The sequence below is a fragment of the Manis pentadactyla genome, chromosome 2 (genome assembly GCF_030020395.1).
Source record: "Manis pentadactyla isolate mManPen7 chromosome 2, mManPen7.hap1, whole genome shotgun sequence".
In the NCBI taxonomy this organism is placed as follows: Eukaryota; Metazoa; Chordata; class Mammalia; order Pholidota; family Manidae; genus Manis; species Manis pentadactyla.
Window position 1 is genome coordinate 6870851 of NC_080020.1, and position 24692 is coordinate 6895542.

The following is a 24692-nucleotide window of genomic DNA, read 5'->3' on the forward strand; positions in this document are numbered from 1 at the left end:
AGTGATCTGAACCCCAGCCTCCTTCCCCTTCAGATGCAAAGTTGTCAACATTTGCCTGACGATGGTACCTCGACCAAACTAGATGGAAGGGCAGAGGCGCCCAAGGGAGGAGGCCTCCAGAGGGAAGCAGAGATGGAGCCAGTGCCTCTACACCAAGTGTTGCACACTGAAGGGACCCTGGTCTACATCCACGAGGTGACTTATTCTAGAACCTGTCCCAGGGCAGGCGAGGCGGTGGCAGGCGGCTCCACCAGGATGATGCATTCAGGCTGTGTTGGTCAAATAAGGGCCAAGCCACTGGAGCGTTCAGGGCAGCGCTGAGGGAAGGGGCATCTGCCCTTGCCCCTGAGGATCACTGTGGCTTGGGTGCGTCAGCAGGACCCAGGCCGGTGGCTACGCCAGTCAGCTGCCACTGCAAGTCAGCTCCGGCTCTATTGGGCCACTTTTCTGTGTCTTCTTGAGCTTCAGCCAGAGGAAGACTGTACTTCTGTCTTCAGTGAATGGAGCACCAGGACAGGCAGGGTTGATTAGCTCTGCCAGAAACTCAGCCCCATGGCGCCTGATTCTCAGTTCCCTTGGGTCATGGTGGCAAGGACAAGAATTTGTCACTCAAGGGGCTCAAGCAGCCTGGCTTTGGAGATTTTCTCCAGCATTTTCAACAAGTATAACACAGAGGGAACCATGCCCTTTTCCCTTGGGGGGGAATGGCGGGTGGCTCTGCCATGGGGACAGCATCACAGATTTGCTAGATGGAACCTTCGCTGCGCTGATGCAGGGAGTAGGGGATGACCGCAATATCTGGGCCAGCTGTGGATTTTGCACAGACATCAAGACTGACCTCAGGATATGCGTAAGCACCTCTGAGATTTCTTGAAAACACCAAGGACAGGTGATGGTGGTGGCATTACGACCGGATGTCCTATCTGGGGCTGTACTTTGAGGAGAAAGGGAGGCATTGTTTATACTAGTGACCTGGACACACTACTTTCCTTCTTTTTTTTCCCAACAATTCATTTATTGATAAATATGTGTGCATAATTATGAACAAATGACTGTGCTGATATAGCTTAGAAACTAGTGATTATGAAATGGTCAAAGAGGAAAACATAAAAATCTTGAGTAATGCCTCCACAAAGGTGCTTAACGGTGGAACTTGGGAGGTATTCCAGACTGGGGTTCATCCTCAAAACAGCTCTCTTCTACTGAAAAACTGGTTCAGGATATGAACTTAAACTCCTTCTCATTTGTCACAGCCCAAGAAGCAAGATTAGAAAGAGGCAGCTTTGCAGAGAGAAAGGGAGACAGAGAGAGAAAGAGAGATGAGTGGGCATTCCTGGCATAATAAACAGCGGCAGCAGGAATTTCCCAGAATATTTTGAAACCCAAGTAGATAAGTTTATGTAATGGAAGAACTTCAAAGCCCAGTTAATGACAACTGGATCCTTTACAGGGTGAAGCTGAAACAATGTGAGACCGGAGGTGTCTCTGGATCTGAGCAGCTTGGAGTCTGCCACTGAGCCAGTGAGATGTGCAGGGCAAGACCAGTGAATTGGGCCCATGAATGAGAAGTGGTGAGAGCAGCCTGGGCCGCTCACGGTTTCTGCACAGCACTAGGCCAGCAGGGGCGGGGGAGTACCGGTGAGGCACTGTACAGTGGACTGTGGTGTACCATTCGCCTGTGTTTTGTTGAGAAAACCATGATTCAACCTTTCTCAGGTAGATCTTCACTTTTCTTGAGGACATCTGAGCTGAAGAATTCCTACAGGTAGATTATATAGATTCCCAAGTTCTATCAAGGGGCAGATGCCCAGAAGGGGCAGATCTGACCAGAAACAATCTTGCTCATTCTTGCCTGTGGGCGCTACATAGTACATTGGGTGCTGTGAAAAATAGGTCAAGAAATAAGAAATGGACTCTGCCTCCATGCCCACAGTTTAATAGGAAAAGTGAACACTTTATGTAAATACCGATAATAGGATGTTAAAACTCTTCAGACCCATAAAAGAAACACAGATAAAGCGCTGGGAGAGTCTGTTTGAAGCATAAATGGTATCTAGCTGGAGGCGGAAGCAGGGAGAATTTGGAGGCCACAAGTTTGCCACCAAGAAAGTATAGCACAAGGGCCAAAAGCCTGGGCTTTGGAGTAACATCGCTTGGATCTCAGTCTCGGCTCCCCCACCTCTGGCCATTCACTCAACTTCCCTGAACCTCAGTTTCTGCAGTTGGTAATGCAGAAAGAACAATGAATGTATCACTCCAAAGCTGCATGCACTGATTTCCCAACAAAACAGTGTCTTGTACCTGGTAAGCTGCTCAATTAATGTTAGCTGCTTTACCGTTAATAAAGAGGCCTTTGTTGAGCTTGGCCTCAAAGGCTAAGGGTGATTTTGATTTGTGGGGATGGGGGCAGGGCTGTGCCTGGGAAAGCTAGGACGAAGCATGGCAGGACAGGCTGAGGGGGTGATACTGCCCTTCCCCCTTCCTCCCCTCACCCTCCTCTCCTGCTCTGTTAATGCAAAGCGGTGTTAAGGTTGGAATGGATGTGCTGCATGACCTCACATGACCTCATGGTAGCTTGCTCCTCCCGCATGTGTGAGTGAGGGTGAGGGCGGGGGTGAACAGAAAAGCCTTAACATATTCCACCCTCTGTGCACACAGGCATGCAAGTCTTCAGGAACATTCCCACTGAGGCTACATAGGTGGGTCAACCAGTTCTCATAATGTAAAATGTAAGATTTGTGATACATGCTCTGCTCGATCTTGGGGCTCAAATGGGAAACAAGTGCTCACCTGCACAGCACCCCCTTTACACTTAGACATGATGACTTTACTACACTGGAATCTGACCCGGCAGGGCTCACTCTCTCTCCCTCCAAAAAGCTACAGGCTTCAAACAAGTGGGTTTCAAAATCTAAAGCCTGTCACATCCTGGAATCACGTTCTTAGAGCCTTCAGCCAGGTGACAGGTTCAAAAGAGTGCAAGGCAACTGCCACGATAGCTCCCAACTTGAAGCGACCCTGACTCTGCAAGGCGGACACTACAGAGTGCGAATTCAGCCAATATATCTCGAGGACACATGACGTGGAATTCAAAAATACTCAAAGAAGGACCATAAATCTGCAGATGCTGAAGGGTCTTTGGGATATATGCAAACTCTCATTCTTATGGCTTATTGATACAGTATTAAATTCAACACACATCTTGATATTATCTTGACTAAAGTTAAGATTTGTGGCCCTTGATTCCTCTTGAAGTCCCAGAGTCAGATGCTGAGATGAGTGAAATAGTGAAGGAGATTAAGAGGTACTAACCGGCAGTTATAAAATCAGTAAGTCACAGGGATGAAAGTACAGCATAGGGACCACAGTCAGTAATTCTTACCAGCAACTTCTTTTGAGGGAGACAGGACTACACATGCGTGGCAAGTGAGATCCTAAGATAGCAAGTGACTTATTAAGATCTAGGTCTACTGGTTCCAAGCTTTAAGTCCTTCACAAAATACTACCATTAGTCTGGGATAGTTTAAAAAGCTCCAGAGCAGAATATCATGACTTTAGGTAAGTCATTAGACCTTCTTGAGTGTTTCAAAAGGATGCATTTTTAATTGTGTTAAAATATACATAAAATTTACCACTTTACCCACTTTTGAGTGTACAGTTCAGTGGCATTACAGTATTTCCAGAATCTCTCACCTGGCCTTAGTGCATCTCCATATCAGTAGGTGTTCCAAGGGGTGGAGAGAAGCGGTCCATCTCCATATCAATGGGTGATTAATTTTTGCCCAACCATCACACTATCCATCCACAGAACTCTTTCTATCCTGCAAACCTGTAACTCTGCCCATTTAACCCTAACTGCCCACTCCCTCTCCTCCCAGCCCCTGGTGACCATCACCCTACTTTCTGTCTCTATGAGTCTGACTTCTCTGGAGACCTTATGTGAGTGGAATCATATAGAATTTGCCTTTCTGTGTCTGGTTTATTTCACTTAACATAATGTCTTCTAAGTTCATCCATGCTGTAGGATATTCCAGAATGTCCTTCCTTTTTAAGGCGGAATAGTAGTCCACTGTATGTATGTATCACATTTTCCTTATGTGTTTATCAGTTGCTGAATAACTGGGTTGCTTCCACCTTTTCACTAGCATGAATAAGGCTGCTATGAACATGGGTGCAAATATCTCTTCATGTCCCTGCTTCCAGTGGTTTGGGGTACATACCCAGAAATGAAATTGCTGGATCACATAATTTTATTTTTAATTTTGGAAGAACCCAAATACTGTTTTCCCACGTGGCCGTACCATTGCACATCCCCACCAGCAGCATACAAGGATTCCAACTCTTCCACATCCTACCCAACACGTCCTCCTGGGGCTTTAAGTTATTCACTTACTCAGTCCTTCAGTAAATACCTATACAAAGCTTACCGTACACCAGAGGCAGGGGATACAGTGAGGAACAAGGTGGATTCTGCCTGCCCTTGAGAAGCCTGCAATCTGCCACGGAATAGGGACTCTGAGCAAATGACAGGCGGGATGAATATTAAAACAAAAGAGGAGTGCAGGCAGCTGCAGCAATGAAGCGCTTTATCCCAAAGACTTCACAGCTCTAAGTTCTGTGAACACATGAAAGTTTCTTTCCTGAAGGTACTACCTCAGGTGGCAAGGGCGACCCCTGAATAGATTCTAACAGGGGTACAGTCCATACATTTAAAAAAGTGTTCAACACATTTGTATTCATGAAAAATGGGGATCCTTTATTATCCTTAACCAAATTTAATACAGCATGTTGCATGAGCCACACGTTGTTTAAAATTTGAAACACCAGAAACAGAGGTCACAAACTAGCCACCTGAGGGCCAGGCCCCTATGCTGTTTTAAAAGCTTGAAATAAAATCAGAATTAGAATTAGAATTAATTAGAATCAAGAAATTTCCCACATGATTCTGAATTTCTGGCTTCCTTGGAAAAATCACAAACCTGATAGCACAGGGCTACGGTAGGAACTGAATGAGCCGAGAGCAGCTCTGCCCGTTGTAGAGAAGCCGCCGCCTGCCACAGGCCCCGAGTGGCCTCTTTCTCCACCTTGACTGTTTGGCCTCTGGAAGCCTTTGGTCTGGAGCTGGGCCATTCAGTACTGTAGCCACTGCCCACATGTGGCTACTGAGCTTGAGAAATGTAGCTAGTCTGAACTGAGAAGTGGGCAAACATGAAATACCCACCAGATTTCAACCGCAGTAGGGAAAAAAGATGGAAAATATCCCATTAATACTTTTATATTATTACATTTTGAAATGACACTTATTTTGGATGTATGGGTTAAAGAAATTGTTTCATTAAAATTAATTCACCTGCTTTTTACTAGTTCTAATGTGTCTACTGGAAATTTAAAGTGAAATATATAACACACATTATATTTCTATAGGACGGTGCTGTCCTAGGGTCTCTTCCAGGATAGAGGATCTCTGGAACTTTTCTCCCTATAGGAAATTACCATTTGAATTGTGTCATAGCAACTCCTTCTTATAATGCATAATCATGTATTCCATTTATTAAGAAAGAAAACAATCCCAAGGGGGAAGCAATTAATCATTTATAGCAATTGCAGCTCATGTAAAAAATCAGAAATCACGGGCCTTGTATCACTTAAAAACACATTTATTCTTCTCCAGTGTGTGCGCTAAAATAACATACCTCACTGTTGCTCTGGGACTTCAATATGACTCCAAAATTTAACTATTTTCACTTACCTAAGGTACTTAGTAAGTACAAGGTGAGTTATTCATATTTGTTTATGTCACTTAAAACACTTTAAAATGAAATCCAATCCACTCATGGAAGCCCTTTGTACAATTCTTTTTGCAGAAGAATTAAAGACTGCCAGTATACTTAGTATTTCATAGGCTTTTTAGTTTATGATTTTATTAGATAAATGACTTTTTAAAAGTCTTCTTGTTCAATTAAATAAGTGACTGACTTAAAATTAATTTCTCAGGTGTGGGACAAGGGACTCTCAGCCAAAACCAAAAGAGTCATTCTAATTGGTCTTTTTTTTTTGGCAAAGACAACCAGTTAAATCACTACTCTTTTCTTAACAATAAGATGTATTAAAATGGAGCAAGATTCCGATTTTAGATGTGTAGGATACAGATATTTAAGCCAAAAACATGTTTCTAGGTGACATTCACTCAGCACACAGAGGAAAGTGAAGGATTAGGAAATTATGGAGCAATTCTGGGACAACTGAAAAAGGAAAACACAATTCCAAAGTAAAACTGTGTTTTGCACCACGCCTTCCGGTTTGCACATTACGCTGATGTAACTTGTCTGGTCATTGGCCCCCATTCTACTCTTCTCTACCAAGTACTCAAGGAATTTCTGGGAGTGGTACCCACCTTCAACGGAGCACGATAGAAGTCCATCTTTTTTGTCTCCTTTTTTGTTCTCCCTTCTTTCTCTCCATAAATTATTTCTACTGAATGATCACTCTTTACAGGTCTGACTTTCAAACACGTACATGACAAAATAGTGGGTCCTCAGTGCGTACACCAGCGCGTCGCTGCCCTCGGGATGTGGTTTCCATTCAGGACAGGAAAGGATGTGCTTTATAAATTGGGTAAGAGGACAGATGAAATTATGGCACAGAGCCATGGAGCCTACGGTTAGAAGTCTCAGCCAGGGGTGAAAGACAAAACACCACTCATTAGCCCATCATAAGCTTGGGGATATCTTCATGATCATAAACCTCTACCTTCCTTCCAAGATAAAAGTGTATTATAATAATAATGGTAGGGCATTCAAGTTGTTGTTTGGTGGTTTTTTTTTTCCTTAACAAGTCCCAGGACACCTTTAAAAATACTTCAACTTTTCCACTTCTTGAGTTTGTTTTTTTTCTTTCTAAAATACATTCGCTATAAGTGTGGTCATGCCAGTGCACCTTCTGTCTCTGCTTAACTGCCTGCCTAATTCCATTCACGGACATTTTACAGGTAACTTAGAATTCAGTGTATCTCATGGATTAAAGAGAGGCTTTCAAGAAATCACAGTTAACGTAACAGTACTGCTGAAAACAGCAAGACTGCCGTGCTTACGTGGGACTATGATGGGCCTTCCTGTGCATCTCAGTGGGAGTAATGTTTATGTCTTGCTAAATAGGAGAGAAAAATATTGTAGAGTCCTCTAAGAACCTAAAGCCCACTCAATTTGGAGCTGAGAAGGGATTACATTTCTTTATGAGGAGAGCCAACTCTTTTCTGACACCCGAAGCTGGTTGCACAAACACGAGAAAACCTTTGCTCTTGGTTTTTAAAATAAGACATATTCCCGGCTGCTTTCCTCCTCTACCTGACACTCAGAAAAGAGTCTAAGGTTTTCCACTATCAAGTTCTAGCTGGTTTCATTTATGGCAAAGTCAGCTCAACGTCCTCAAAGTCTGGAGCCTTTACCAATCATGCTCCCAGGAAATGGTTACTATTGAGTAAGGCTGGACTTTATTTAAAAATCTCTACCTGTAGCAAATCCTGACTTTAAGTAGTACGAAGTTCCATGACACACACGATTAAGTGGAGCAAAAGAGCCCTCATTAGACTCGCTGGGGCTATGTGCGAGGTCTGGAAGAGGATAAATGACCAGGACATGCATATTTCAAAGGTACACACAGGGTCTCTGCCAGCCTCGGAGAGTGCCAGCACACTGAAGTCCTAGAACCACTCCAGTGCCCAGGTAAGAATGACTGGTAAATGGCATATGAAGCAAACTGCCTTTCAAGGATGATGCTTAACACGCTGTAAAGCCCCAGCTGTTGCTCAGGAAATATTTGCTGAATGAACAAATGAACGTTTCTAAGGAACTTAGAAAGAGGCTTGGTACTTGAAATAGCACAGGACCCTAGTTCAAACCCTCAGTCCACTTCTTCAGATACACAACTTTCATTCATCATTAAAACCCTAAGCCTCAGGTTTCTCACTGGTGAAAATATAGATGCTACTATCTACTTCAGAGGCTACCTGTGACGTTAAGTTAGGGAACACATATGCAGTGCTTAGCACTAAGTGCGCTCATGGTGCTCCCCTCAAAGGCCTATCTTGTTCAACTATTATTTCTACTTTTATTATAAACATAGAAATTGGAGACTTATGCCAAGGTTTCACCAAAATAATCAACTTCAGATTGTGTGTTAATTAATGAGATGTCCCTGTCACTGCCTTGATAATAGTAATAACCCAAAAGCTAATTATATCTATATTTAAGTTTAGTATTTTATCTTCTAGTATATGTACAGTCATGTTTTAAGGTAATATATGGAAATAACTCATTCCATCCAAACTATGTATCTTTACTCTCCTACCATGATATAATAGATATTACAGATATTATACCATATGTATCTTGAATTAGGAAGCCAATCTTTAGGCTTTCTTGCTGAACAGGTACAGAATCAGACATAGCCATCAAAGTAACAAAGATAAATACTGATGTTACCTGAATATCAGTCTCAGAGCTTATATTCCCACTCAGCACAGGGGTTTTTCTCACCAAATAAATTTCAACTCTGCAACAACCTGAAAAATCCCAGATTTAATTCAGAACACCTCATATTTGAACCATGGGCTCCTACAGAAATTATATTTCAATGTTAGAACTAATATTCAGATAGCAGTTTGGTCCTGGGATTCTAGGATGATGTCTATCCCATAAGAATCTTAGACTTGAGGCCCACAGTTAGTTTTACATACAAAAAAAAAAAAACTAGAAAATCTCTCCACTGCCTTTATTTTTTTTTAAAAGAAAAACTGTTATAGATAAAGCAAAAACACTTTTTGATCAATAAGCTGAGGCATTTTCTATGGCTCTTATCTATATGCTACGTGGACATAGGGGCATTTGCAACAATTTACAATGTCCATGTTATTCAGGAATGTACTTGAAAAGCAGGGAAACAATTTGAGAATGATTTCCAGCCACCTGGGATATAGCTACATATAAATATACATTCATGTATGTGCATGTGCACATCCATCTACAGAATACACACACACACATGCACTCACACACTTACTCTCTCTATATTATATATACATATATTCGAAAAGTCTGTGTAGAGATACTTATGATCTATGATATATATGAATGTGTACATATGCATAACATCCATACATAGACCACAGACAGTCCTTTCTGAATAGATATATTTAAATATCATTCATGCACATGAAGAGGTCTTTTCATAGGCTGAAAAACATCAGGTTTCGGGGGTAACTATCACAACATCAGGATCCCAGATTCCTCTTCCATTCTGATCCACATTCAAGGGTAATGAGAGTCGCTCCTTATCTGACTTAGCTTCAAGTTTCCACTGTGTCTCAGTTCCATTTGTTATTCAGTCTGCAGTCAGTTAAATTACACTTAGGTGAAAGGTATGGATGTATTTGGAAATAAGTCCAGGCATCAATCTTGGTCATGATTTGACATGTTATGCTTGGAAAACTGTGTCTTGGCAATACCCACTTTATTCAGCATAGACAGAGACCTCAATGAAGACAAGCCATGAAACTGAATTTGGCTACCCCGTACAATATCTTAATAAACCAAGCAACTCCTAAAACATGGTGGTAAAAAGAAAACATTTACACAGAAACTTGAAATAAATAGCTAGTCCCACACAAATGCTTCTCATATGCACCAATATAAGCCACATGACTTGGTCTTTCCAACATTGGCATATGTGGCATTTGTTGACCTTTCACTTGAAACCCAGAGTTTTGTTTAATCCTTTGAGCAGTGGATCAAAAGCTATGCCTTAGATTAAGAAATGACTGAAAACTATTTAAAAATAGGCAGAGTGGATTCCCAAAATAGAAATTTTCCATTTGTTTGGCAACAAAAGGTCCCTGTAGATTCCCTACACTGGCAAGGGAAAAATGAGCCTGTTTCAAAGTCAAAATTTCAACTGGGCCTTCATTCTGCCAACATGCTGGACTCTTCCAGTATGCCATTAAAGTAGAAAATTTTTAAACTCACACACAGTTTATTTGTGGAGTTAGAGAAAAAAAAGAAAACATATTCTCAATTGAGTCCCAAAGATTAGAACATAATCAGTTGCTTGTCATTTAATGTATCATGAATTCTACTAACGAGAAGCAACTCAGGCTAAGAATCTAGTTCGGTTTTGAGATTCTTACAGACCCACATTCTTGCTCTGTTATGTAATGAACCACATATATTTGTACATCTATAATATTCAAGTTGGGCAAATAATTAACGTTGCAAAATCACTGATGCCCTGACATATTTCAGAGGACACAGAGTACTTAAATAGAAGGACAAGAATATGCAGGAAATGGTTTACTATCTTTCATGTCAACTATGAATGTCAGTTTCTCAAGCTAATTTTTATAAAAGCCTCCTTTGACCCTCCTTTTACAAAAGTAATTCCTGCCTAATGCTGATATTTTCCCTCCTCTTTAACAGAAGCCTTTGACAAACCCTGTGATAATCATTATTTTCTTCCCTGGCACTTTACTGAATTTTAAATAATTTTTTTTCTTTAATTTATCATTTTTGATATTAAGTAAAGCCAGTATTTAGGTTCTTACAAATAATGCTCCCTCTGTTTCACCTTAATCCTTATCCAACTAGGGGTGGATTTTTCTAGCTAAGATCTTCCCCAAACTTGAGTCTCATTCCTGTAACTTTCTTAATCACACTGCCCTTCCCAGGACTGCCCAATCATCTTCCCAAATGCATTTTCAAGATAGTCACGTATAAGCTTAAACTCCTTAGAAAGCTCGTATTTCAGATCCCAACGGAACTCCATGGTCTAAGGGTGAAATGGAAAACCAGAATTCACTCCGGTGGACATCCTTTAAGGGAATTAAAATACACCACAGAACATCCTACCTAGAATGCAGAAGGATTATCCGTTCCAGAAACTTCTTGGGGAACTCCAGGTTGCAGGAGGGCAACAGACACTAGCAGACGTGGTGGGTCCTTCAGGTTCACTTGCAAGTTTAGTGTAGACATAGCCTTAAAGACTGCGGCTTCTTGTGTACGTTAAATTTTAAAAAGCAGATTTCACCATTACTTGACGGCCCACCCTTTTATTGATTACCTCCACTCAAATTCTACCAACTGCCGTATGTTTTTCAGCCCCCAATCCGACTCTCCAACCAGATCTCTTCATGCTGTGGCATCTTAACTGTCCCTTATCTCTGCAGCATCTTCTGTGTGACAGTTCATTGGCAATTCAAATGTAACTTGACCAAGATTGTCATCTCAAACTTAGCAGGACCTTCCCCCAGTGCCGCTCAGCCTTGTCGTCTGACTCGCCTTCTAGCATTTTTCTCTAACTCCGCTCTCACTGATTTGCCACTTCTGGCCCCAGAGCTCCTTGTTTGACTTTAACAAAGTTGGATTTTCAGGGGAAGGCTTGACAACGTTCTTTAAAAACTTGCCATTCTTTCAGGACATGTACACAGAGAGGGACCCCAGATTCCTTAGGGTAGCATTAGCACCCTAGTGATACAAAGTCAGTGCAATGCCATGGTTAATTGGCCCCTGGAATGATTTGTCTCTTCTTTGACTTATTGTGCGTGTTACTGCCCAATTTCATTAAATAAGGAAAAAAGCACATGACCTTGTAATGGAAATGAGACAATTTGTGCCTTATACTTTTCATTCAATATTTATAGATATGGCTGAAAGTACCAAGCAACATTCTACATGCAAGGCAACTTGATTTTCCCCAGTTTTATTGAGATACAATTGATATATAAACATTGTATAAGTTTCAGGTGTACAGCATAATGGTTTGGTGTATGTCTATATTGCAAATGATTACCACCCACCCCAGCTCAAATGCGTCCCATCACCAAACTGGCACTTAGCTTTTCTCCATCACTGTCATCTATTCACCTTTCTAGGAATTTACTCAGTCCAGTCATACTCTTTAGATACTGGAGGTTGCCTTTTTTATCCCTAGTTCAGGATCTGATCTTCTAGGTGCTCAGTGAGTGCTTGTTGAATGAATGAAAGTTGAGAAGGGCAAAATAACAGCAGACACAGACAAGCACTTCCTAACTTGCCACATTTACAAACATGAACTCATTTAATCCTCCTTAACACAGAAACTGCTATTTCCTTCATTTCATGGATGAGGAAACTGAAGCATAGACAAGTTAAAGAACTAGCTCTAGGTCATATAACCCAAGGAGTCTGGTATCCTATGTTGCTTCTCTATTTTGTGTATTTTTTAAGAAATATAATAATTCTTTAAAACAAAATGATTCTCCCCCCAAAAAAGGAAATAAATGTGCCATTGTGGATAGTGAAGAAAACTACTCAAATACTAAAAGTCACAGAGTTTTATAACATTTCTATGACAATATAATGCAAAGAAAAAATTGTTAACAGCCTTGAAATAGACCAACTGTGTTTTCTATATTACTTGGAAGAACCTGTAGACTTGTTCTGTTTCTGCTTTTTTTTATTAGATTTTGTTTTTTTCTACGTACTGTCAGGACTCTAAACTTTGAAATGCTATTTAAAGTGTTTAAATATTTAAATTCTTTGCATTATCAAAACTGACTTGCATACACCTTAACAGTATCTACAAAAATAGAGTTATAAATGTAGCCTTGAAATATTTCAATATGCTTAAATTTCATAAAATAAACAGTTTATATTTACTGTCCTATTTTTTGGAGGATCATATAAGCATATTCATTACTTTTGTCTGAATTCAGCAACTTTAAATTGATTCTTTAGTTCCCTAGAGAAGATATTTTTCCTAAGCATGAAGAAATAAACTATCCTTTGTATCACTATAACTAAAATGTAATTGAAAATACAGTATTTCTATATTTCAAAAAGTATTAAATAAAGTAATGGCTCTTGAGCTTCTCTAAGATCCATGTAAGAAATACATATTATCTGCAATCCAGTACCAATGTAGATATACACATACTGAATTAAATGTGTATAAAAATTTTTGAAAAACATTTAACCTTATAATACATGACTCACTTTGGTAGTTCCAGTTTATTCTATTTAATATTTTAAAAAATAAGTGGTTATGAATCACTAAATTGATTTTCTGATCCACTAATGGGTCATTAATGGTTCATGATCTGCCGTTTTTCATGACTAAAAAAGTAGGCTCTGGAGTTCACACTTTCTCCTTTGGATTCTGGTCATGGCAAGTTCTTTAGAGAAGCTTCCTGGTCATAAGGAGGGTAGGCCCACAAAAACCTGTTGCCTTAGGCAGTTAAGAAAGGCATGTAGTTGTGTGGCGTACACTTATCCCATTTTCTCGGGACAGTGGCCTCCTGATTAAATACTCTGCAAAGAACTCATTAAAACTTGGCTTTGCAAAGTTAGCCCTTGGTCCAGTTATTGCTGCCAGATTTCCTGTTTACACTGAACTCTGTGTGTTAGATTATTGTCCCCACTGAAAAGTACTTCAGACAAGAAAAAAAGGTGATTCAAAGCGGGAAGCCATATTCCTAGCATCATTTCATGGTGCACTCTGGGAAAGAATTAATGAACACCATATGACTGTTGATGAAATCTAGGAGCCTGCTGCAGATGCTAACTGACCAAATAATCATAGTAAATGGTTCAAAAGGCTTAACAGAGTGTGATTAGTATGTACTGCTTTCTCCTGGCAGTCCTTGAGAGAACAGCCCACTGGTTACTTGAGATATATTTTACAGAAGTTTCAAGGTGAACATTTTCCATATTCCTGAGCTAAGAGTTGAGGTAAAGCATTTTTGTGAGTACACTGATAACACTGTGTAACTCATATTTCTGCCCCAAATCATGTGTATATAAGAAACCTACTTCAATTGAATTGGCTACTAGAGGCACATTTGTTTTGTTAATTTAAGAGTTAAGAAAAGGTGAAGCCATCTGACTATTTCCTTCCTTCTGCTATTTTTGAGTAGTTTGTCGTCCTTTTTCTAGCTCCTTAAGTTGTAAAGTTAGGTAATTTTTTGAGATCTTTCATCTTTCTTTAATGTAAGCATTTATCCCAATAAACTTCCCTCTTAGTTCTGTTTTTACCACATCCCGTAAGTATTGGTATTTTGGTATTTTGTGTTTTCATTTTCCTTTGTCGTGAGGCATTTTCTAGTGTCCTTTTTGATTTCTTCTTTGACCCAATGGTTGTTCAAGAGTATGTTGTTTACTTTTCACATTTTGTGAGTTTTCCAGTTAGCTTTTTGAAAAGATAGGAAAAACTGACAGACTCTTAGTTACACTAAGATAAAAAGAAGATTCAAAACTAGAAATGAAAGGAGTCACTATAATAGGTGACCCAGAAATAAAAAGGATAATAAGAGATTACTATGAAAAAATACACACCACCCAACTGGGTAACTAAAAGAAATGAATAAATTCCTAGAAGTATACAACCTACCAAGACTAAATCATGAAGAAATAGAAAGTCTGAAAAGACTTATAATTAGTTTAGAGATTGAATCAGTAAACAAAATCTCCCAAGAAAGAAAATGCCAGTACCAGATGGCTTCCCTGGTTAATTGTACCAAACATTTAAGGAAGAATTAATGCCAATCTTTCTCAAACTCTTCCAAAAAATAGAATAGGAGAGAACATTTCCAAAATCATCTCATGAGGCCAGCATTAACCATGATGCCAAAGCCAGACAGACACCACAGAAAAAGAAAACTATAGCCAATATCCCCAATGAGTATCATTGTAAAAATCGTCAACAAGATACTAGCAAAGTGAAGTCAACACCACATTAGAAGGATCATACACCACAACCAAGTAAGATTTATCCATGGGATGTGAGGATGGTTCAACATAAAAGATAAATTAATATGATACATCACATTCACAGAATAAAGATAAAAATTACATGATCTCAATAAATGTAGAAAAAGCTTCTGACAAAATTCAACACTATTTCAAGATAAAAATTGTCAACAAACCAGGAATAGAAGGAAAGTATTTCAACATAATAAAGATCATATATGAAAAGCCCATAGCTAACATCATAATTAATGGTGAAAAAACTGAATGCTTTTCCTTCCTTTAAGATCAACAAAGTACTGGACATCCTAGCCAGAGGAATTAGACAAGAAAAAATTTTAATGGCATCCAAATCAGAAAAGAACAAGTAAAACTGTCCGTGTTTGTAGATGACGTGATCTTAAAACCGTGACAGAAAACCCTAAGGACTCCATAAAAACAAAAACAAACTTAAAACTAACAACCAGATTTAATGAAGTTGTAGGATACCAAAATCAGTTGCATTTCTGTGTATTTACAACAAAACATTTAAAAAGGCAATTAGGAGAAAAACCCTATTTAAAATATTACAAAAAGGAATAAAACACTTAGGAATAAACTTGAAAACTATAAACATTGATGAAAGATAATAAAAAAGACATAAATCAATGGAAATACATCCCATCTTTATGTATTGGAAGACTTAATAATGTTAAAAATGTCCATACTATACTGAAAGTGACCTACAGATTCAATGCAATCCTTATCAAAATCCCAAAGGCATTTTTTTTACAGAACTAGAAAAAAATTCTAAAAGTCTATGGAACTACAAAAGGCCAAGAATAGCCAACTCAATCTTGAGAAAGAAGAACAAAGCTGGAGGCACCACACTTTCTGATTTCGAAATATGTTACAAAGGCACCATAATCAAAACACTATGGTACTGACATAAAGACAGACATATAAACCAATGGAACACAATAGAAATCCCAGGAATAAATGCATGCATATGTAGTTGACTGATCTTTGACAAGGACTTCAGGAATACACAATGGGGAAGGAGTCTCACTTCAACAAAAGGTGTTGGAAAAACTGGTTAGCCACATGCAAAAGAAAGGAATTGGGCCCTTACTTTACCCCATACTTAAAAACCAATTCACAATGGACTAAAGCCTTCAATGTAACCTGAAACTATAAAACTCCTACAAGAACACATAAGAGAAAATTATGACAATTGTCTTGGCAATGATTTTACGAATACTATACCAAAAGCACAGGCAACAAGAACAGAGCTAAACAACAGGGACTACATCAAACTAAAAGGCTTCTTCATGGCAAATAAAACAACAGAATAAAAAGGCAATCTATAAAATGAAAGAAAATATTTACAAGTCATACTTGTGATAAAGGGTTAATCTCCAAAATATATAAGGAACTCCTATGACTCTTGAAAATGGGCTAAGTGCTGGAATAGACATTTCTCGGAAGGACACATACATATGGCCAATAAGTACATGAAAAAATATTCAATGTCACTAATAATCAGGGAAATGCAAATCAAAACCACAGTCTGTCAGGATGGATGGCTATTATCAAAAAAATAAGAGATAACAAGTGTTGATAGGGATATACAATTTCTGTAAACTGGAACCTTTGCATTCTGTTGCTGGGAAGGGAAAATGGTGCAACTGTTATGGAAAACAGTATGGAGGCCTCCCCCCAAAATTAAAACTATAATAAGATCCAGAAATTCCATTTCTGTGTATTTATACAAAAGAACTGAATTCAGGGTCTTAAAGAGATATTAGCAAGCTCATGTTCACTGTAGTGTTCCTTTAACAATAACAAATGTGGAAATGTTCCAAGCGTCCTTTGAAAGATTTTTTTAAATGGAATACTATTCATCTTTAGAAAAGAAGGAAATTCTGCAATATGTGACAACATGGATGAACCTTGAGGACATTATGCTAAATGAAATACTCCAGTCACAGAAGGACCACGACTGCACGATCCCTCTCATCTGAGGTATCTAAAACGTCAAATTCATAGAATCAGAGAGTGGAAGAGTGGATGCAAGGGGCTGGGGGAGGAGGAAATGGGGCGTTACTAATCAACCAGGATAAAGTTTCAGTTAAGAAAGATAAATAAATTCTAGAAATAAATTCTAGAGATCTTTGTACAATGTTGTGCCCATAGTCAACAATACTGTGTTTCGTAGTTTAACTTTTGTTCCAAGTGTAGTTCTCATGTTAAGTGCTCTCAACATAATTAAAAAAAATAAAGCTGCTATTAGCAAAATTTTTTCTCTGGGAAAGGTGACATGCAAATGAGATCGTCTCTCTCTCTCTTCTTCTTCACACCACCCTAACAGAATTAGACCAAACTTGTTGCTTATCACGTAACTTTTTGTACTGAGATCACCCATCAGAAATAGGTTATGCAGCTTCACCTCAGATGATGTACAGCTTCTTGGCTAACACCAGCAGCCTTTTCTATCTCGTACAGGGTCAAGTACATGATTTAGGGTGGTTCAGGGACATCTACACTAGGATTAGGTGCTGCAACCATTAAAACCATGAGCCAGTACTAAGACGTACTAAGCTCTGGCCTTGTCATCATATCAAAATGCATCTAACCCACCAGGGAAGCTTGACAGTCCTTACGTCTAACAAAATCAGCCCCACTTACGTCCATTTCCTCTTGGTTGTTTCTCTAAGAACATCAACACAACTTTGAACCTCACACAATCGAGTGCTTAATTTTATATAGTCTGTTCATTGTTTCTCGTATGTGCATCTCCTCTTGGCAGTGGCCTTTGAGCTATTCAAAGGTTGGAGTCTTGTCTTATTTTTTTGTTTGTTGCATCTCCTGCCTCCCTTATGCAATGACACTACCTGTCACCTATGGTCTGCCCAGCCAATTTCTGGGCCTACCGGGTATGTGCTAGTGGAGAATTGAGTGGAATCAGGGGTGGGAACTGGTTCTGAGAGTATGGCCCTTGAGTTCCAGGGAAATTCATCCAATTCTAGAATAATATATCAGCATAAAAGTTGTCACTGATTCATTCTAAAATCTAGAAAAGCAGTTGTCTGCAATACTGTAATATCAAGTTCATGTACTAGGCCATAGTATGCTTGTGGGAAAGTGCCTAATAAAGATTATTTGAAAAAGATTAAAAACTTATAGGCCTTTTCAATTATTTCTAGTGAACAGTATGTTATTTTGCACCAGTTAACTTCTAAATACCTTAGGATTTGATGTAGGTCTAAAAGAAAACCAACTTTATAGCAGTTTAAGGCCTTGTAATCCTCATGTTTATGTCTTGAGACAATTTTCATGCACAGGAAATCTCACTGGTTATCTTCCATTCAGAAACTTCGGGTAGAAGTGTTTGTCATAAGCATTCGAAATGTGACACACTTCTGCGGGCTGAAACGTTACTACGTAAATATTACAAGGAAGCCCTTCCTGTGCCTTATGTCCCAAAACATGAGTAGCTAGCATAAAAATAGAACATACCCCAAATGGTAAATCTGGTGAATCATTTTCTTATATTTTCTGACACATATTTAAATACATTTTCTTCACTGAACCAGAAGATAATAAACCAAACAAATATAGTACATGTGGAGGTGGAGAAAATGAATCTGACATTTTTCCTGGTGCCTGGATTTGACTATTACATGTCTAATTTTAGCGCCATGGACAGGGCTGCTTTAGGCTGGAATGCAAAATTAGTGAAAAGAGATTATTTCCTGGGTAGAGTCAGACCCTTTCTTCAAGTATCATTAATCCTTCTTTTTCTATCAAGACATAAAAGGTGGATGCTTTTCAGTTTAATGACACAAGTTTCCAGGTAATTAGAAATGCAGAAATGTGGCTGATGTTGATAAGCCAGCACGGTATACCTGGTTACAGCACCTATGTTAGATGATTTACAGAATCATTTAGGGTACTACTTAAGCACACATACGCAGACCCCAGATCTTGCTCTGAGATTCATTTCCTCCTTACTGCAGATCTCATTAAGACATTATAATCAGGTCGTATGTGATGAAACCACTGTCTACCAACAGCAGAGCAGATCAAGTGGACTTGGGTGACCCAGTGTCGCTCCCTGTCCAGGAATACCCACACGAGAGGAGTCACGTCACTCATGTTCCTGCTCTGACCTATTGATTTGTCACTTCCTCTAAGCGGCTTGCCTGGATTACCCACGCTCCCACCTGGACCAGCCGAATGGCACTGTGATGAGGCTCTTTTTCAGACCTAGCGCCTCGTGGTTTTACATTCAGCCCCCTAATGGAAGACAGGCTGCCCTCCCAGGGGAAGCCGTGGCCTGGCTGTGGGTCTACAAGGTCAGTCAGCTGCTCCCACATGTTAGAGAGATGTCACCCCGATGTTCACATGACCTTTCCTGGATGTGGGGGTGGTTTGTAGATGGAGCTTCTCCTACAGGCTGCCTGCAACACTCGAATCCATGTTATTGCTTCCAACTTTTCCTGAATGACATTTGTTTTAAAAATTCTCAGATCCAAGACACTAAAACCATTCATGATAGTTCAGAGACAATTAAAAAATATGAAAACTAGGGTTTCCACTATCCACTTTTCATCCCCACCCCAGGCTGAGAGACCAACTTCGTAAGATAAGACACAGCTAAATCAGGAGCTCTGACTTCCTTTGTATAACAACAGCTTACTACGTGCTCAGCACGGCTCTGAGTCCTGTACATACTCCCCTGCCAACCCCTCACAACACACCTGTGAAGTAGGCATTATAATCTCCATTTTACAGATGGGAAAACTAAGCACCTGCTACGTGCCAGGTCTGGTCTAGGCGGGGGCGCTGAGATTAGTTAGCGTGCGCAGGAGCAACGGCCTGGAGTCTTCTGACCAGGTTATACTGCCCAGTAGAAGGGCTCCGAATAGCAGTATGATTTCCCACCTCTTCTTTGCTGTTCACCACACTTTATAAATGCAAAGGCCAAACTCTAGAGAAAGGTGACAATGAGGAAGAAATCTAGATTTGTCTGCTGTGCTACACCCACATGGCTCAACTGCCTTCAAAGTCGCCCCCCCCAAAATCAAATGCTTGTGCTGCTGACTCCAGGAGGGTCTGCCTCTCCTCACCCCCGGGACACAGATTTCATATGGTAAACCCACAGTAGCTTCATGGTGAAAGGAGGGGGATGGTAAAAGTATTATTTTGGTTAAAAGCAGGGAAACTGAGCTTACAAACTGCTGATGACTATACATTTTCCTGTTGGAATAAAATAAGACTGCTGGTTTAACAGGGAAACAAAAATCGTGTTGCATAAACAAACCTAGTATGTAAAGGGATGATTTTATGACCATCCCGTGAACTTCACTAATGGAGAAAAGTGACTAAATATTTCTGGTCCAGAACGGTTTGGGGACTTAAATTATCTGGTTTACACCTCCAGAATAATCGGTTTTATCGATCAACTGCCATATCTCCAGGTGACTGGAATTTGTAAAGAAAAAAGACTATTCACAACTCTAGTCTGGAAACGAAAAGGAAAATAATATCAAATGCTGCTCTAGGACAAAGGAGAGGCTGCTGTAGTAGCCAGACTTTTCTATATAATTGAAATATGTTTGCATCTAATTAAATAGCATCTAATTATGCTATTCACAGGCACTGCCTATACAACTATAGAGAAGTTTTAAGCAAGGAACCCACAGATGTTTAATTTCTTACAGGCTAAAATATATCTACTTCTAATGAAAAAAGTATTATAAAATAAATAAATATTGGAAGAGGTGTAATGAAATACAGAGATACTGTCTTCATTCCATGAAAGAATTAATTATTGAAGATAAATAAAAATTATTTTTTGATTGTTAAGCATGTATTAGGAAAGATTATTTTTGTAGGAATATATGTATAGAAACCAAGTCATTAAGCTATTTAGCAGGTGGCCAGTACCTTAAATCTGGGAGACACACAACTCTAAACATATTAAATCTCTCTGTACTTAATGCAAAGTTATGTTTACATGCAGAGTGATGTGAGATCTTCAAAACTCCCATTTTATTTCCCTTTAGGCCCTTATTATTTATATTATTTAATTAGTTGTGTTATTTACAATATACCATATACAACATAAATTAAACCAAAATTGTTGGTCAAGGTACAATTAGTAGACTGACTTCAAAATTTTAAAACTGTAAGATGTATTTTAGAATTTTTGCCCATGTTATTATAATGAACTAGAAGTTATTGCCTAACATAATCCCATTCTGAGGTTAAAAGCAAAAAGCATCATCACCTGAAGCATTGTCAATCCTAACTCTGTGCTAATCTTAAAAGAATAGCATTTTTAAAGCACTCTTTATCGCATAAGCAAGATGCGGGCCATCCAGGAAACTGTAGGAAATGGGTGTATATTAAATACTCCTGCAGCTATGGGAAGTTACCATGACAATCTGTGGAGAAAAAAGGTCCATAAAAGCCAGAGCAAGTTAAGTGTAACGTCTGAGTCACTTTGCTTAATGGACAAATGGTCCCACGTTTGTAGGTTTACAGCCCCAGAAGGCCCAGCCCTATGCTCCCACAGATGGCTCAGGCCATCCAGAAAAGGGAAAGCTAACTTCAGGATTCCGTTTCAGAAGAGAGAGGAGCATGTCTCTATGTTAGAAAGACTCCCAACAGAGTGAACTTATGTCATCTGAAACGCTAACACACCTGGAACGTTCCCCTATAATAGTATATAAAGGTGGTTTTATTGTACTTGTGAAGTGGTAAGTGACAGACTTCGCGTAAGCTTCCAAACAGTAGACTCAGCTGCTGCTGACGCCAAAGGGAACGCTCTATTCGTAAACAGAGGGATCTCTTTGGCACTTAAGCAATAATGGTTTAGGATCAACTATGGGATAATGAGATTAACATCGGTCAGTCATCACTGTTCTCCCACTTTAGTCAGTTAATCCTCAATGAAGAGCTCCTTTCAGTAAAGCATATCCTCTTATGGGAGGGGTGTTCAAGTAAAACAGAGACCACCTAGGAAGATGTTGCAAAGAAAATTCATCCACAAAAATCCAGTTCACAGATAAAACTCATGAGCAGACTTGATAGTTCAAAAGGTTTGCAACAGGGAATTAAGCCAATTAGTGCAAAATAAATGTTAATTAGAATTTCCCTTTTAAAATAAGGTGGCAGTTCTCTACAATATTGATAGTAATACCGATATCAAAATATTAATGGAAAACTTCCAAAAATGAAAATTTCATCATTTGTTTCCTTTCCCTTTGTGTATATTTGGTCATTTCATCACAGTGTGGGACACAGTAAAGGACAGTTCTTAAGCTTTCCAAACCTACCTGCTTGTCAAAAAGGCCTTGATTATGACTTGATTTCATTTTGATTCATATTACTTCAAACCACTCATGGACCCGTTCTTTCCACAGACCAATATCAATACTGTCAAAGAACTAATATCCTGAGTAACAAACAGGATAAATATAATCAATTCTTAGTATGCTTATGATCCAAAAGATCATATATTTTTTAATTAGTAGGGTGCATTTTAGAATTTAGAACTCTGAAGGCATATTTGGACCTTTAAATGTTCAGGGCTGTAGCCAAAATTGTGGGAATTTATGCCCACTGGAGCCAAAATAATAAAGGGCCATTCACAGGGCCTCGTCTGGCCATTGTGCTGCCCAGTCCAGCACCTTCTTGCAGCCTTCAGACCAGGTTGGGGATGGACGGTGTCACCCTCCACACCATTCAGCCTCCCCAGAGAAGACTCCCTCCAACTTTGTGATTTCTTGGATTCACTGGGTACTCAGGAAGGTAAGGGTTTGGGTTAAGGACCCCCACACCCTGGTAGCTGAACTTGGAGGTTAAGGACACCTCAAACTTCTTCCCTTTCAGGGTAATTTGAACAAAATGTCCAGCCAGCAAAGCAGAGGCTATTTTAGAGTGGGGAGAAAAACTAGAACTGTGGCTCTGAAACACTTTTTCAGCCATGGTTTCTTTTAAAAGGTTTATTATAGATTCTCTTCTGAAAGGAAAAGAAAAGGGAGGGAGGGAGGAAGAATACATACATGTTGTCTGTGTTTCACATAAACTTCAAGGGAGTAAAAAAATCACTGCTGTCCTGCATGTCACCCGGGATCCCGGTGAAATCGGGAGCTCTGCAGCCATTTTCCCTGGGCTTTGTTAGCTCTGAACTGTGCCTCGCGCTTTCTAATCTAGTGGCCCTCCACTGGCACTGGCCGTCTGCGGGACCGGTGGGTCTGGGGCCCTGTACTGAGCGGGAGCTGAGAGCAGGAACACAGGCTGCTCTCTGCCTCCTAATCAACAGTCCTCACACCCGGTCCTGGCGGAAGGCTGGCGCGGCTCTGCCAGCTTTGACTGTCTTCTTCTAAATGGGGGTAATTCACATATTCCTTTTCAACACTTGCAGCGACTCCTTTTCAGTGCTAAGGACATGACCCAACAAGATATCAAGTTCTACGGTTTTAGTAAAGATACGATTGAAAGCACATACTACAATGCATTTGTGTCCAACTGACATTTCTGACAAATACCTCAACTGTTCAACAAACACTGAGGAGAATGTGAAAACACCCAAAGGCACTCGTCCAATTTGCACTAGCCGGTAAGTGCTGGCAAACATCAGTGTCTGGGAGAGCTTTTAATGTTATTGATAGCTTATTCAAATAGGCTGGAGTGATCCCACAGGGCCTGAGTCACTACCACTGCTATGCAATAAGCCACTTACAAAGTAAAGATGGGGTAAATGTGCTCAGAAATAAGTGCTCTAGCATGCCGCAATCAAAATGGCCCTTTGCAGCATTACTATGTCATCAGAGGGCAGTAGCCCTTCCTTGCAGTTATGCAACACAACTGCTGCAAGAGCGTCTTGAAAGCCGAAGTGCCGAGTGGCTTCCCTTAAGGAAGAAAAGAATTCTAAAATAGGTAGTACTGTTTCCAGAAACTTGAACAGCTGCCGTGGTCACAGAAAATACCACGGTCTTAAAGTCTGTTCTTTCCAATACACCATATGTCCTTGCTGAGAGGACAAAAATGCCAGGGAAATAGAAAAAGGCATTGCCTAAAAGGAAAGAAAGGGGAGAAGAGAAATGGGAATGCTGAGCGAGGGCTTTACGTGGGGGAGAGAGGGTAACGGGGGGCACAGCTGCCCACACGGGCCAGGGAGGAAGGGCGGCGTGTATGCGGGCACCCTGGGCGGCTGGCAAGGTGGAGGCTTAGGCTCTTCAGTGGGAAGGTGAAAGAACAAGCGTATTTGAGGCTAGAAAGTGGGGACTGTTGATTCATTCTTTAAAATGTGTGTCTGCGTATTCTAAATATGCATATACACACATATATTTTTTTTTCAGGAGGCAAAAGACTATAAAGAAGAGATTAAGGTAGTGTTTAAAAAAGTAACATAAATGAGTGGGAACTTGTCTGAAGAGCTCTGATGGGCTTTTGGAGAACCTAGGTAGCCAAAAGCAATCTATACGTGCCTGGGTAAAACATTTGGATAAAGAACCAAGGACTAGTGTCTGATTCTACTAGAATGAAACACACTGCTTAGCACTCTTCACAGTGAAGTCGCAGGAGGTTTCAGAGACTGATCTATGAAATGGCAGGATCTTAAAGATAGTCTGGTTCTGCTTATCTCTCTGGCAACCAAATTTTGGCTGCTTCACTGCTCATTAGGCTTTGAATCAGGGGCTAATCAGGGGAAATAAAAGAAGGAGAAACTCAAATCAGTCCATTTATGAGCAGCTCAGTTGCAAGATGGAGGGGGAGGAGATTTGCCCTATCATAGTTTGGTTATTATCTGTGGGATTCCATTATCTCTGGTGTGCTGGCTCCCACGGGGAGCCGTGATTGAGAACCAGCTGCAGAAATGAGAATTATAAGACGGGGACGGCGTCCGCATGCCGAGTGGCAGCTTTT

At 40.0% G+C, this 24692-nt stretch overlaps 1 protein-coding gene and 1 long non-coding RNA gene across 2 annotated transcripts in view; one reads left to right on the forward strand and one right to left on the reverse strand.

Annotated features, from left to right (window-relative positions):
* The window catches only part of FRY (FRY microtubule binding protein), a 387367-nt gene that overhangs the window by 351837 nt on the left and 10838 nt on the right, over positions 1 to 24692 (reverse strand). The window lies entirely within an intron of this gene.
* On the forward strand, positions 15 to 24487 carry LOC118922357 (uncharacterized). The gene is made up of 2 exons (XR_008993010.1): positions 15 to 1544; positions 23188 to 24487. It is a non-coding gene; the product is annotated as an uncharacterized LOC118922357 (long non-coding RNA).